The sequence below is a fragment of the Mirounga angustirostris genome, unplaced genomic scaffold, assembly GCF_029215605.1.
Source record: "Mirounga angustirostris isolate CCGP_5_RB_7025 unplaced genomic scaffold, mMirAng1.0.hap1 SCAF_3, whole genome shotgun sequence".
In the NCBI taxonomy this organism is placed as follows: Eukaryota; Metazoa; Chordata; class Mammalia; order Carnivora; family Phocidae; genus Mirounga; species Mirounga angustirostris.
The window spans coordinates 51,173,765-51,188,566 of NW_026991711.1; the positions used below are offsets into that span (position 1 = coordinate 51,173,765).

The 14,802-nt window shown below is 39.4% G+C and overlaps 1 protein-coding gene and 2 pseudogenes across 12 annotated transcripts in view; 1 reads left to right on the forward strand and 2 right to left on the reverse strand.

Annotated features, from left to right (window-relative positions):
- ELF1 (E74 like ETS transcription factor 1) overlaps positions 1 to 14,802 on the reverse strand; it is a 113,559-nt gene that overhangs the window by 33,823 nt on the left and 64,934 nt on the right. Inside the window, exon 1 of one of the 10 annotated variants that reach the window (XM_064586032.1) lies at positions 454 to 602. The exons of the other annotated variants lie outside the window; for them this stretch is intronic. The gene's annotated coding sequence lies outside the window, so the exon portion shown is untranslated. Of the gene's footprint in view, positions 1 to 453; positions 603 to 14,802 lie in introns of those variants that run through there. 10 annotated transcript variants of the gene reach the window in all.
- On the forward strand, positions 565 to 928 carry LOC123839780 (signal recognition particle 19 kDa protein-like; annotated as a pseudogene). Its single transcript, XR_006789737.3, has one exon. The product of XR_006789737.3 is annotated as a signal recognition particle 19 kDa protein-like (transcript).
- Positions 681 to 14,798, reverse strand: LOC135363835 (keratin, type I cytoskeletal 18-like; annotated as a pseudogene). Its single transcript, XR_010409985.1, has one exon. The product of XR_010409985.1 is annotated as a keratin, type I cytoskeletal 18-like (transcript).

The following is a 14,802-nucleotide window of genomic DNA, read 5'->3' on the forward strand; positions in this document are numbered from 1 at the left end:
CTCTACCCAAAACAACTTTGCTAGCTTGTGGCAATTAAGATTATATATTCTTGTTTCTATTTCTAAATTGAAGCTAGGCATTATTCTTTAAGTTTCTTTGCTGAAGACCACCAAATCTTATCCACCTCAGTTTTTCCCACATCATTTCAACCAGAACCTTCCCAAGATTTATTTAAAAGATGAACTTCAGGGGCCCCTGGGTGGCTCAGTCATTAAGCGACTGCCTTTGGCTCAGGTCATGATCCTGGAGTCCCAGGATCGAGTCCCACATCGGGCTCCCTGCTGGGCGGGGAGTCTGCTTCTCCCTCTGACCCTCCCCCCTCTCATGCTCTATCTCATTCTCTCTCAAATAAAAATAAAATAAAATAAAAAAATCTTTAAAAGATGAACTTCAGGAAGGCCACAGCTACTCATAAAATGGCCATATCCTCAGTTAGCAATACGATCTGTTACCTCCTTTTAAGAATTGAAGGTGTCGGAGTTGTCCACGAAATCTCAGAACCGAGTTCCGGGCGGTAGTTCCCCGGGAGGTCCTGGGTGGGCTCTCTGCAGGCCTGGGTGAAGATGGCTTGTGCCGCCGCTCGGTCCCCGGCCAGCCGACCAGGACAGGTTCATTTGTATCTATCCTGCTTATTTAAATAACAAGAAGACCATCGCGGAGGGGAGGTGAATCCCCGTAAGTAAGAAAAATAAAATGTACTCTAGAGAGTGGAATCGTGATGTTCAGTACAGGGGCAGAGTCCGGGTCCAGCTCAAACAGGAAGACGGCAGCCTCTGTCTCGTACAGTTCCCATCACGTAAGTCAGTAATGTTGTATGTAGCAGAAATGATACCCAAACTAAAAACAAGGACACAAAAAATAGGAGGTGGTGACCAAAGTCTTCAGCAAGGAAAGGGAAGTAAAAAAGGGAAAGGAAAGAAGAAGTGACCGGATATGAGTCAATCAAGCCTGTGGTACTACTGTGATAAGACAGTGAATGGAGGCTTCTAATTTATATCTCAGAGAAATGGAAGCTTTTTATTTGCATCATTTAACCGAACTATGGACATCTCTGCCTCCCAGCTTCAGCATCAGAGTTGACAATGAAATAAATATACATCAGAAGTTTGCATCTAGCTTTTATGTAGTATAAAAGAAAATTTTTTTGCCTTTCAACACAGTTTTTGTGGAAGAAAGAAGCATATTTTTAAATGGACAATGGACTCTACCATAAGTTACTTGAAATCCTGTATCTGTCCTGTGTGTAAACATGTTTCAGATAAATGAGTTTAATTAAAGATTTGAAATATACATTTTCTTCAGCATTTAAGTTAATGAAATAAAATTTGACTTTTGTGGCTTTTGCTCCTTTGCTTATGAACTAATTAATGCTAGTAGAGGAAATAATTTAAGTGAATAAAATGGGTAGTGGAAGCTTAGTGTGAGCTTAAAACTAGAAGAAAATGGTTAAATCCTCTTGGACATCTACTGATCATATTATTTTAATCAATTGTAATTGTTCAATTACTAGTTTTTTGACGTATGGGAAGTCCTGGACGTTAAGCTTTAGATTTGCTTATTTTGTAGGCTTAAGAACATTACTTTAATTGGAGTTCTAAAATTACCCATGCTTGGGGTGCCTGGGTGGCTCAGTCGGTTGAGCGTCTGCCTTCGGCTCGGGTCGTGATCCCAGTCGGGCCCCGCATCCGGGAGCCTGCTTCTCCTTCTCTCTCTGCCTGCCACTCTGCCTACTTGTGCTCTCTCTCTCTGTCAAATAAGTAAAATCTTAAAAAATAAAAATAAAATCACCCATGCTTTAAAAAAAAAGAAAGAAAGAAAGAAATGAAGGTGTCAACACTTTGTTGATGTCCTAATAAAAATACGGTTTCATTTGGTTGGCTACTTAAAAAAAAAAAAAAAAAAAAATCTCCAAATATCTCTAAAACCTCTCTTTGTTTAAATAATCATCTTTTCTTCAGTATCTTTTAGCTGAATCAGGGAACCCCAGTTAACTACCAATGGTTATCAATGCTGACTACACACTGGGAAACACCTAAAAATATCAATACTTGACCCTATATGGGAGCAAACAAGTCCGAACATCTGGGGATGTGACCAGGGCCATGTTATTAAAGTTCCTTGGATGGTTCTAACGTGCATGCAGGGTTTAGAACCACTACTCTAAAGAATTACGAAATTCAAAACTACATTCCCTAAACAGAGTTAACTTGATTTACACGAATGTCTGAAGTACTAGTAATCCAAAAAAACAAGTTAATTATGACATCTTTTGGCACTTGCAGACTATTTTCCCATTTGTTTTTGTAACAGAACCAAAATAAATCACAAAATGATGGATGGGAAGAGAGATGGAAGACTTCTTGGGATTATAATCTGTCAAAGAACAGAGTTTTCAAAGCCTCAGTTTCTATAAGCAAATTAAACTGCAGTGATAAGCTTTCAACTACTGTGTAACTTTACAAAGGGTCTTAACTCCAGAGAGAAAAATACATACCAGTTTTCCTTTCTATTAATTTCAGGTAAATTTAACACAGGTGTTGAAAGCAAAACTTTAACAATTTTTTTTTAGCAGCTACAATAAAAATCAAACCAAGTTCTGGCACGAAAGAGTTCCCCAAATCTCAACACCGTCCACTATATAGTTTGCCTTTTGTTGTGGTTGATGATGTATGTGACAATACCATCAAGTTAAAAAGAGAAGGAAAAGTGACCAATCTGTAAACAGCAATGTATGTTGCTACCCTCACCAGGCTTGCTTTTTCCTCAGTATACCACAATCCAAGGCCCTAAGAGAGTATTTAAGAAAGTATGGACCATTATTCCAACTATATGAAGTAAGTTTATTTAACAAGTCTTTGGTTATAAACCAAAACAAGCAAAAAAACAACACAAAAGAACTTGCAAATAACTTCTTTGCCAAGGTTCCCTGACAGCAAAGCTCAATCAGTTAACATGGTTGCTGTGAAACATCCTGCACCAAGATCCTCTATGAAAGAGCTGAAAATGAAAGATCTATCAAACGTTTTCCTAAGAGAAAGACAAGTTAAAAACAGTCTTTAAAAACTTCCCCATGCAGGTATTCGGTTTTTTTTCCCAAAGATTTTATTTATTTGAGAGAGAGAGAGAATGAGAGAGAGCACGAGAGGGGGGAGGGTCAGAGGGAGAAGCAGGCTCCCTGCCGAGCATGGAGCCTGATGCGGGACTCGATCCAGGGACTCCAGGATCATGACCTGAGCCGAAGGCAGTCGCTTAACCAACTGAGCCACCCAGGCGCCCGCAGATACTCGTTTTTTTAAGATAGGTGCAAAATGAGCACATTTTCAAGTATTTACACTATCACTTTGCCACAAGACAAGGCAACACCAAGGGTGGGGTGGGGTGTCCCTCTTCCCATAATCTTCGGGAGCTTCCCCACCCGAAGGCAACTCCAAGAAACATACACACTAAACAGTGTTCACTTGCTATGTCTTGACGCATTTTTGAGAACAATTCCTGTGCCTTCTCTTCTGATCAGAATGCTGCTCCAAAGCCTCATGCTACAAAGGCACTGCTTTGAAAGTATTTCCTTCACCTTTGATTTAAAAAACAAAAACAGAAAACCAAAACCCAACACCTCAGTCTATCAGGACACCATCAGACAATATTTGCCATGCAGCAAATGCACTAAAAATACACCTGGTAAAAAAAGGATGTAATAGTAAGTGTTCAAGCTCTAGAGTTAGAATGACCCTTATTTACAGCTAGACTGCCCCCTGCCCTGGGTATTTGAACTCCAGCGAAGTTTTCAGCCTCTCGAAGCTTTAGTTATAACCAAAGACTTCGAGACCAAGTATCTAAATGAGTTGTAAGAATTCAATGATACGACATGTAAATACATCACTTGTTCTACTGCATGGCATAGAGTAATCATTCGATAAAACAATTTGATGATAAAGTGCCTCAACAGTTGACTTAGATAGAAATAAACACTCTTAAAATTTGGCTTACTACTTACACACATGTATCAAATCATTACCTTGTACACTTAATGTTACATATAAATTACATCTCAATGAAGCTGGGGGGAAAAACATAATCTTACATTGACAGGCATGATTTTTTTTTGGTTTTTGTTTTGTTTTTAATTAGGAAGTCCTTCCAGAAAAGTGGTGAACACAGCTCAACCATTTAGTCTCAGCAACGACGATTTGCACTTGAACGAAAAGCAAAAGCTGAAACATACCTGTTCAATTTTGTGACAACTGATCAAACTGTACACTTATGATTTATGATAAATATTTTTGTATGTATGCAACACTTCAATAAAAAGTCTAAAAAGCAGAGGTCCATCTGACGGGGGAAACGGAACTTTAAAGGGTCTCTAGTTCTCACAGCTCGGAGCACTGTTCTGAGGCATGGGTATTGGAACCAGGTCAAATACTACGATGGTATTTTATTCCCTCAAATAAACCATAATAAAATTAAAGGAAACCTTTAGACATGGCACATCTAGGTGGATGTACACACATGAAATCAGGGTGACTGGTGAACAAAATGAATCAAAATTAAAAATCCTTTAAACAAGCTCCCATGGTGCATTTAAAAAAAATTGTTTGGGGGAATAGATTAATACCTGAACACATTTGTATTCCAAGAGTAAAAAACATTATTGTCCCCTTTCCATAGAGTTCCCCTACCTCATAACTACTACTGTTACCAATTTTCAAAATACATTTTGAATGATTTCTGGAATTGCTTGATTACATAAAAAAAGAGGATTGGCAATAGATCTCTGAGGCTCAGCACAAAGTTTTTGTGAAGGCTTCCTCACAACCAAATTCTCTGCATACTTTAAAAAAATCTGTCATTAAAAGCTTCATTATCTGCAAATGAGACTACTTCTGTTGACTAACACAAGCTCTCTTTACATGAGCTTATCCGTCCTTATTTTAAAAGAAGATGAGAAGGAGTTTTAGCAAACAAGCAGAAAAGTCTATGTAGCTGTAGTACATGCTGCCCAACACGTCTGTCTAGCTTCTGAAACACAGGTTTCCTGGCCCAAAGTGTAGTACCCGGATCTAGTTTTTACAGATTTTAATAATGTAAATGTATTTGGGACAAAGTGAAAATCCTACTTAGGTATAATCGCTATAAACAACGATGGACTTAATATTCTTCCAGATTCTCTTTTCCTCCCAGGTTCTTTTCCTCTCTCGCAGCATAATGATAAAGAGCTTGGGCTTTTTCAAATCAGAGACTTCAACTTCAGTGCAGGTGCTGTTGCATTCTACAGTAGTGTTTCTGGGCAACATTCATCTCCTCAGTTAGCCTCTCCGAGATGCCTCCTTACCAAGGCTCTCCTTATTCATAAAATGAGGATAACAATAGTTGCCACACAGTACAGGGTTATGGAGAGGATCGAAAGGAAATATGCGAGAACACTCTTTGCGAAGACTGTGTATCCTGGGCAGCTGTCTTAACTTGGGCTCCAATAATACTCTCCTCCTTTCTTCTAGAAATTCTAAAAGGTCTGTTCAATTTGTGTCGACACATCCTCTAGAGAAAATATTCTGTCCTAGTCAGAATGACTAAAAATAAAATAATTAGAAAGAAACAGCAAGGAGCAAAACATTTTTAAGTCAACTGCATCCAGGTGTGACAACCAAAACCAGCTGAAAAGTAGATCATTTAAAACAGACTCTTTAAAAGTTGAAGGAAAAATATGTGTATTTTTGAAAGAAAATCTAGAGAATCAGAGGTTCACTGATCTTGACTTTCTAGTTTGGAGAATCATTTGTCTTTCTTTTATAAACTATAGGTAAAAGGTTTTAGCGGAGGCTCAGAGTCTCATGGCAAAAATCTTAGATGGCTTTCTACAGACACCACTGTATATAAAGGAAAGTGTAATTATCAAGCCAGAGAAAAAGAAGGAAGCTCACAACTAGAGGTAATTTTCATCTTTGAGGAGTAGCCTTTGGATAAACTTCTATGAATTATTATTTTTCTTTTTTTTCTAAAGATTTTATTTATTTATTTGACAGAGACACAGCAAGAGAGGGAACACAAGCAGGGGAAGTGGGAGAGGGAGAAGCAGGCTTCCCGCAGAGCAGGGAGCCCGATGTGGATCCCAGGACCCTGGGATCATGACTTAAACCAAAGGCAGATGCTTAATGACTGAGCCACCCAGGCACCCCTATGAATTATTTTTTTTAAACCAACATCATGTAATTTAGTAAAATCAATTTAAAAAAAAAGAAAAAAATGTATATTGCTCACAGGACCTGTCAGAGGTAAGAGACAATAAATATTAGCTCTTATATTTAAACAAAATATCCATTTTGGGATTAACCTATTGTTCATGTGTGTGCTCACATTCTGCCAGGTTTTGGTACCAGTGATATGCTGGCTTTGTAACGATGAATTAGGAAACTTTTCTCTCTGAACTGAAACTGTTTAAATGATTCACTCAAGTTTAAAATAACACCCATGAAACTCTTTGGACCTACCAATTTTATGCATGTGGGGATTATTCCTGGCAATCTCCTCAGTTTTGTTATTCGTGCATTTTCATTTTAAACAGAACACCAAATATTCATTACTACCATTCTGAAAACTTTTTTTTTTTTTAAAGATTTTATTTATTTATTCATGAGAGACAGAGAGGCAGAGGGAGAAGCAGGCTCCCAAGGAGCAGGGAGCCCGATGCGGAACTCGATCCCAGGACCCTGGGATCATGACCTGAGCCGAAGGCAGACGCTTAACCATCTGAGCCACCCAGGCGCCCTACCATTCTGAAAACTTAAAACTACTTCAATGCGCTCGCTCAAGTGATGTATCAAATCCCCACAGAGTTCTGCAATTATCTCTTAACAGAAATATAAACAAATCAACCAAGTACTGTCAAAATTAATGAGTATAGAAATGAACAGCTAATAATTAAGACAAATTATCCACTGATCCTCTGAAACAATGTTATTACATCAGAATTGGGATCCAAATATCTTTAATGAATAGGGTAGGTTATTTTGAACAGTACCCTGGGTGCCTTTGCAACTCTGCCTTAGGAATCTATTACGAGATTCTAAAATAGTTATTCTAGCTATCTAGGAATAAATGAGATAATATTCTACAATAGGAAATAGAAGAGTATTTCCATCACAGAATGATTTGTGGGAATCAAAGTATATGTGGAAAAGACACTGTCAACTATAAAGGGCTCTACGAAATGTTAGGAAATATATTTACACTTCACTCATGACTAGAGCAGGCAATGTATTCTTGGCATGGAGGTTAACTTGCAAAGAATCATCTGGGCACAAAATTGAAATATATGCTTCTATCATATCAGTCCCCTCACTTCCCATTGGCCCTCCTTCTTCAATATCCTATGTTTTTTATGGACTGTGTATTTTTTATAAACATCATGATGTAGGTAAGTATTATGTTATAGCCAATGGCTTTAGTGTAAGAGAAAAAGGATTCAAATCTCTGGAAATCAGCAGTTTGCAAAGTACTTTCTTAATCGGATTAAGAAACTCACCACAGTGCTATGTAAAATGTTGTCCTCCAGTCTCTGTCTTTGAGAGTTCAATAAAATGATCAATAAAATTAAAACAACGTGGTATTCCTAATGTGGTGGTGGGAGTGAAGCAGCTACTAGGCTGAGTACTTCATATGGCTTATCCCAGTCAATCCCCACAGCACTGTGCTCTTTTATTTACACTGGTCAACCAGCTAGGAAGAGGCAGAGCTGAAATGTGAACCCAGGCAATCTGACTCCCAACTCCACAAGATTAATCACTAGGATAGACTACAAGAGTATATAGGATCCTATAGATAAATTATGGTCATAATAAAAGTTTCATCTCAGTTATAAAGCTTGGAGATTCATATATATATATATATATATATGAATAAATATATATATATACGAATATATATGAATGAAGTTTATTTCTGTTGGCCACAGCAGAGAGAGAAGCCTAGCTTCTCTCTTGCACAGCACCATGAAACATAGAAAGGTCTAAGTAAAATGGTCTGTTCTCCAGAATTCCCCCCAGATAATGTTTAAAATTCCACTGTAAATCCCTATGGAGTTGATTTGGCTAAATCTAATCCCAGTTTAGGTCTTTCATAACTGTTGGCCGCCTTTAGTCTTTGCCCAGATTTTTCTTTTTTTAGCCAGGATAAATTACAACTTGGCCATGCATCTCAAAAAGTACAATAGTCACTAAAAACAACCTTGGTTTGTTTTCTTATTAGAGTGCTCACTTTAAAAGTTTAATACATTGGTGGGTTAAGAGGGTGTGTGTGTGTGTGTGGCCAAGTGTGAACAGAATCAATTATGAGGTTTAAAAAAAAAAGGTAGATATGGGGAGGTACAGTAAATTTTAACCAGGTTTAAACGTTCAGTTACAAATCAACTAGATAATATCACAGCAGTCACTACCAGATTGATGTTTTAAACATGCAGATTCTATATAACCCAAAAAATTTAAGTGAAATCATAAAGAGGAAATTCCTACTTCTAAAAGATGGACTTTGACAAGAATCTTATATAAATATGTAAGAATCATAAAATAAAATGAGGCAGACATTCCTGAATATAGACAGTTTAGCTACAACAAAGCCTTTTCCAGAATGGAAAAGTTACACTAGCCAATCATAGGCAATGACAGAAATTAGAATCACACCAAAAAAACTGAACTACTCCAGGTCAAACTATCTCCAAACACACTTAACATTAAAGGAGAGTGCTACCCCACAGAATTAATCTGCCGGATTTTCAAAATCCTGAATGACAAGTTTACTGGCTTATTCTAGAACCAAGCCAGCAAAGAAAAAATATGAAAACATTAAAAATAAAAAAAAGCTGAATGAATTTGTCTAACTGGTATTCAAATTATAAAAATTGACTTCATTACCTAATTTATCCCAAACAATTGAGTAATATAGAGTATGCAGTGGTACACACCAAACTTTAACACCTTTTCTTTGTTTAATTCAGATCATTAATATCAGCAACTGCCACATTTATTGACCGCTTCCTTTGTGCTAAGCTCTTGTCAAATACATAAACACTGAATGCTCGTAACTTTGGAAAGTAATTCTTTCATTTTTGGTGAAGGAAATCAAAGCTCAGTGAAATTTTAAAACTTGTCTGAAGTCACATATCTAGTAAGTGGTGGCTCCTGGTTCCCGAGCTGATACTCTTTAATGCCACATGTCATAGACTCTTAATTGATCAGAAATATCAATTTCCAGGATTCAATATTATGCTGAGGTTGTAGGCAGTTGATCTGAACGCACACAAATCAATCACTTTATAACAAACCATTTCCCAGGTAAATCTTCAATACCCAATTATTTCTGAACGTGCTTCCATGTCGGGGCAGGGAAGGAGGTCAGAGCTACCAGGTCCTTGAGCTTCCCATGTGGTTACTCTCCTGAAGGTAAATGGAAGTTTTTCCTAAATCCCCTTGTTTTTGTTTTCCCCATACCAGGAAATAAAGTGGAGTGACAGAAGTGCCCAGTCATACAAAACATAAATTATAACAAATCTTTAAATTGTCACCTAAAATATCACTTTTTAGGAGAGGAAAATTCTCCTTCCCTCACTCCAGTCCCTACCCTACAATTCCAGGCCGACTTCCCTGATCCCGCCTCACAAGCTCAGTGCTCTTTCTCTCCATGTCTCATTAGGTGGGAACAGATGAAACAGATAAGCTCACAAATGTATTACCAGTCATTACATTGTAATTCTTTCCAAAAAAAAAAGAACTGCCCTAATATTGAGAATTTTGGTTACTGTGTCAAAAAAAAAAAAAAGAAAAAAAAAAAAAGGAAAAAACTCTGCCTATATTCTAACTTATTTAATGTTAGGCATATCAGATTTATGGACATTATTTGAGGACATCACTTTGTTAAATTCACACTCTAACAAACCAGTAATAATCAGTTTTCTTTTTACTTTAGTAAACCAAAGGACATTAGCTTTTCACTGTTATTCTTGAAAGAGTGTTGAAGCTGACTCTGGCTTGGGAGAAAAAAAAGGGCCAGTAACCCAGTTAACACTATCTGTTCATATAATGATTTATCCTTCCTTATGTGTTATGTGTTAAGTAAAACAGAGAGGAGGCAAAATTTTTCAAGATCATGTAGCTAAACTGAGCTACATCAAAGATGTACTAATTTTCTTATTCACCCAGCAAGATTGCTCTAGGTGACTGAGTACTTTCTGGGAGAACAGAGATGGTCAATGCCATCCCCGACAAAAAACTGACCAACACGAACTTCACTAAAAAAATAGTATTCTTTTGAAAAATATACAGAATGCATAAATACAATGTAGTATACCCAGACAATGGAATATTATTCAGCAATAAAAAGAATGAAATACAGATACACGCTACAACATGGATGAACCTGGAAAACATTATGGGGTTTTTTTTGTTTTTTTTTTTAAAGATTTTATTTATTCATTTGAAAGAGAGAATGGGAGAGAGAGCACGAGAGGGGGGGAGGGTCAGAGGGAGAAGCAGACTCCCTGCTGAGCAGGGAGCCCGATGCGGGACTCGATCCTGGGACCCCAGGATCATGACCTGAGCTGAAGGCAGTCGCTTAACCAACCGAGCCACCCAGGCGCCCTGGAAAACATTATGTTTAAGTAAAAGAAGTCAGCCTCTCAGAAGAGACCACATACTGCATGGCTCAATGTATACAAAATGTCCCAGAACAGGCAAATCCACAGAGACAAAAAGTAGATTAGTGGTTGCCAAGGTGCGGGAATTGGGGAGAATAGGGCATGACTGCTAATAGATAACAGGTTTATTTTTGGGATAACAAAAATGTTACAATAGTGATTATGGTGATAGATGCACACTCTGTTTATATACTAAAAATCACTGAATGGCAGTCTAAATAAATAGTTGAATTATATGGTATGTAAATTATATCTCAACAAAGTTGGGTTTTTTTTAAAGTATACACAGGTATATCAGGGCACAAAGACTGTCAATATGTAATTACATTAACAAATTAACTAGAATGTATAACGTTTTCTTTTTGCTAAAATCATAAATGCAAAGAATAATAATTCTTCCACATTTAAAACCACTCTCTTACCACTTGCATGCATTGATAGCTGGCATTATTCAAATAGTCATTATAGGCACAAGCTGGGTGACAGTTCCCAGTTTTATCACTTACAAGCCAGTTGCTTTTCTTCTCTAAGCCTCACCTGACTCTTCTGTAAAGAAGAAATTAAAGTACCTACTTCCTAAGATTGTTTTAAGAATTAATGGGGTAATCCTTGTAAAGTGCAGAGCACAGTGCACAGAACAAAATGCTCAATAAACACTAGTTACTAAAATTTATCACTAAACGTTTCTGGAACTCCTCTAGTCTATGTCCTACCCTCTGCAACGATCTCATCCATATTCATTTTTTCTTTGTTTACCTCTTAACTTTTAATTAGCCTTCTGCTCCTCAAAGGGCACCCTGCTTTTGCTGCCTCAACACCTCAGAATTTTGCTGGCATTAGTCTCAGATACTACTTTGTCTCCATAATCCTGTGGGTTGTGGTCTTCTGAACAGTCTGCAAAGAGTTGCTGCTGTCCAGGGCATCACCCTATCTTCCAGCAGGTGACAGGTAGAGATCTCAGCCTCCAACTTGACCTGATATTAAGCAAGGCCTTGTGCTCCTGGGTCTGGCGCTGCCTCTTTGCCCAGGTCTGGGACAGCTCTGACTCCAGGTGCAGCAGGACCCCACTGAGCTGCTCCATCTGCATCATGTGATGGGCCTCCACCTCCCTCAGGCTGTTCTCTAAGCTGGCCTTCAGGTTTCTCACCGAGTCCAGGTTCATCTTCATGGACTGGGCCATACATCTCAGCTCCGTGAGGATCATCTCAGCTGCTCCTATCTCAGCGGTAAGGTGACCACTGTGGTGCTTTCCTCAATCTGCTTGGACCAATACTTGTTCAGCTCCTCTCAGTTCTTCTGAGCCAGCTTATCATACGGGGCCCGGATGTCTGCCATGATCTTGCCGAGGTCCTGAGATTTGGGGGCATCCAACTCCACGGTCAACCCAGAGTTGGCAATTTGGTTTTGTAGACCCTTTACTTCCTCCTCATGGTTCTTCTTCATGAAGAGCGGCTCCTGAGAACCTCGATCTCTGTCTCCAGCTCCAGCCGAGTGACAATGGTGTCATCAGTGACCTTGTGGAGCCCATGGAGAGGACTCTCCACAGATGGGCGCATAGCCAGCTCCATCTTATACTTGACTCTGAGGTTATCAGCAGCAAGATGGGCACTATCAATCTGCAGAACAATGTGGGCATTGTCCACAGATTTCCCAAAGACCTGAGCCCTCAGCAACTCCATGGTCTTGAATTAATGCCCCCAGTCTCTGATCTGGGATCCCTTCTCCACTTATTCCCAGATTTTGATCTCCAGGCTCTGCTTATCAGCCTTCAGGCTCCTCACCCTCTCCAGGTAGGAGGCCAGGTGATCATTCAGGTCTTGCTGGTCTCCTTCTCACCCTGGATCCCCTCTGCGTGCCAGATCCCCAGCCATCCTAGTGGCCAGGCCTCTGGACCCCCAGCTACCCTGCTAGCTGGTGGACTGGGACACAGAGATCCAGGAGCCTGAGCCCCCAGGTGTGTGCCTAGATGCTGGTGGCTGCACTGCTGACCAGCAGGACCTGGTGGCTGGGCGATTACACAGAGCTCAGGGACCAACAGCTGGAGGTAAAAGTGGAGTGGGTGGTGAAGTTCATGCTGCTTGGGGAGAAAGACAAAAGGCCAGGACTCCAGCTCGGGCCACTCATCTATATTCACTTTAAAGACATTGCCATGGGGCCTGGTGTGACGGTGGGGGACACTTAAAGAAAGACTGTAAAAGAGAGTAATAGTAAGGTCCTCCTCCCCATGCCTACTCCTCCCTCATAATAACCATCAGCTCCCTCACTGCCAATAGTTGGCAGGGAGATAAGCCAGGCCACAGACTAGGTCATAGGCAAGATAGCCCTTCACATAACCTGAAGAGGGCTTCAGACCTATTCAAAGTCAGACTTTTGCCAGGGCACCTGGATGGCTCAATTAAGCAACCAACTCTTGATTTCAGCTCAGGTCATGATCTCAGGGTTGTGAGACTGAGCCCCGCACCGGACCCCACGCTGGGCATGCAGCCTGCTTAAGATGCTCTCTCTCTCCCCCTCTGCCCCTGCCCTAATCCCCCAGGTCTCTCATTCTCTCTCTCAAAAAAACAAAAACAAAAAACCCCCACAAAAAAACAAAGTCAGACTTTTCCCAAATATAAGCAGGTTTGTACTATGGGCTCTATGGCATAACCCCTTTGATGAAGGTTCCAAACGTATACAAAACAAACAAGCAACCTCTGTACGTTAGTTTTCCAGAAGGCCAAACTGTCAATGGGTCTGGTAAGTCTGATCTGCCAAGACTAAAAAAGAAGGCAAGAGTAACAGGCAGACTGTCCATATAACCAGGAGTTATATGTAAATAACAGAATTCCCTATGTCCATGTACAGGTTAGTATCATTATTCCAACTTCCTGTCCTCCACAATACTAGTGCTCAACAAGTTACACACAAAACACTTCAACTCATTTCTTCTATTCTAATTTTAAGGTACACTTAATCCCTGACCTAACAGAATTGCTAAAAAATGGCCCGTTGGTGTGATCTATATTCTTATGTACATTTTCTCAATCTACAAAATACAACCTCATTCTCAAGATACAACCATGTCACAACTCCCTCTGCAACCTGAAGGAGTCTCCCATGAAACAGAAAAACTCTATATGGATATTTACTTATTTATAATTTCAACGATTTTTTTAAAGATTTTATTTATTTGACAGAGAGAGAGACAGGGAGCACAAGCAGGGGGAGCAGGAGAGGGAAAAGCAGGCTCCCTGCTGAGCAGAGAGCCTGATGTGGGGCCTCGATCCCAAGACCCCGGGATCATGACCTGAGCCAAAGGCAGCTGCTTAACTGACTGAGCCACCCAGGTGCCCCCAATGATAATTATTGAAAGTTATCTGTGGTACAATACAACAGTTCTAAATACATAACAGAAAAAAGACTCCATGAAAATTTCTTTCTGGTCTTGGAATTGTGGTGATATGGCCACACTGCCCATGTAAATAAGTAAGAATGTGGACAAATAGGTCCCAGAAAAATATATACTGTAGTCGAGAGAGTTTGGGGCAGAACATTACCTCTCATTCGAAAGTCTTCTGATGTGATAGGGGCCATAACTGAGCACAGACATATCTCACATCATTTTACCAACACGATTAAGAGGAAGAAGAAAATCTTTAAAAAGACTCAACCAAACTAAAGGTACTATGAATGATGTTAAATGCTTCGGAAGATATTAAGGGGAGGGGAAAAGTAATCCCTTTCTTCAAATAGTTAGCATTTATCTGGGAAAAATCATTAATGTATATATGAAAATTTAACCTGGCAATGTGTGACAGTGACAATAAGTGATGTAGAAATAACAGGATAAATTTTGTTAATTCCTGAAGTAATGATTTTAGGATAAATTCCTGGAATTAGTAGGTCTTGTCCTAAGAATTTGAAAGAGATTAGAACTTAAGTAGGCAACGGGTATGAACGTGGGAGACCAAGCAGGAAGGCACTTGGGGAAATTATACAGTAGGCTGGCAAAATTAATGTAGTACAAGAAAGAAAAGAACATGAAACAGTCACACTATGGAAGGCTTCTAACCATAAGTTAAGGTGGTTAGATTGACTATATTGTCAAGAGAAATCCATCAAAGGTTTTGGTACATTCTAC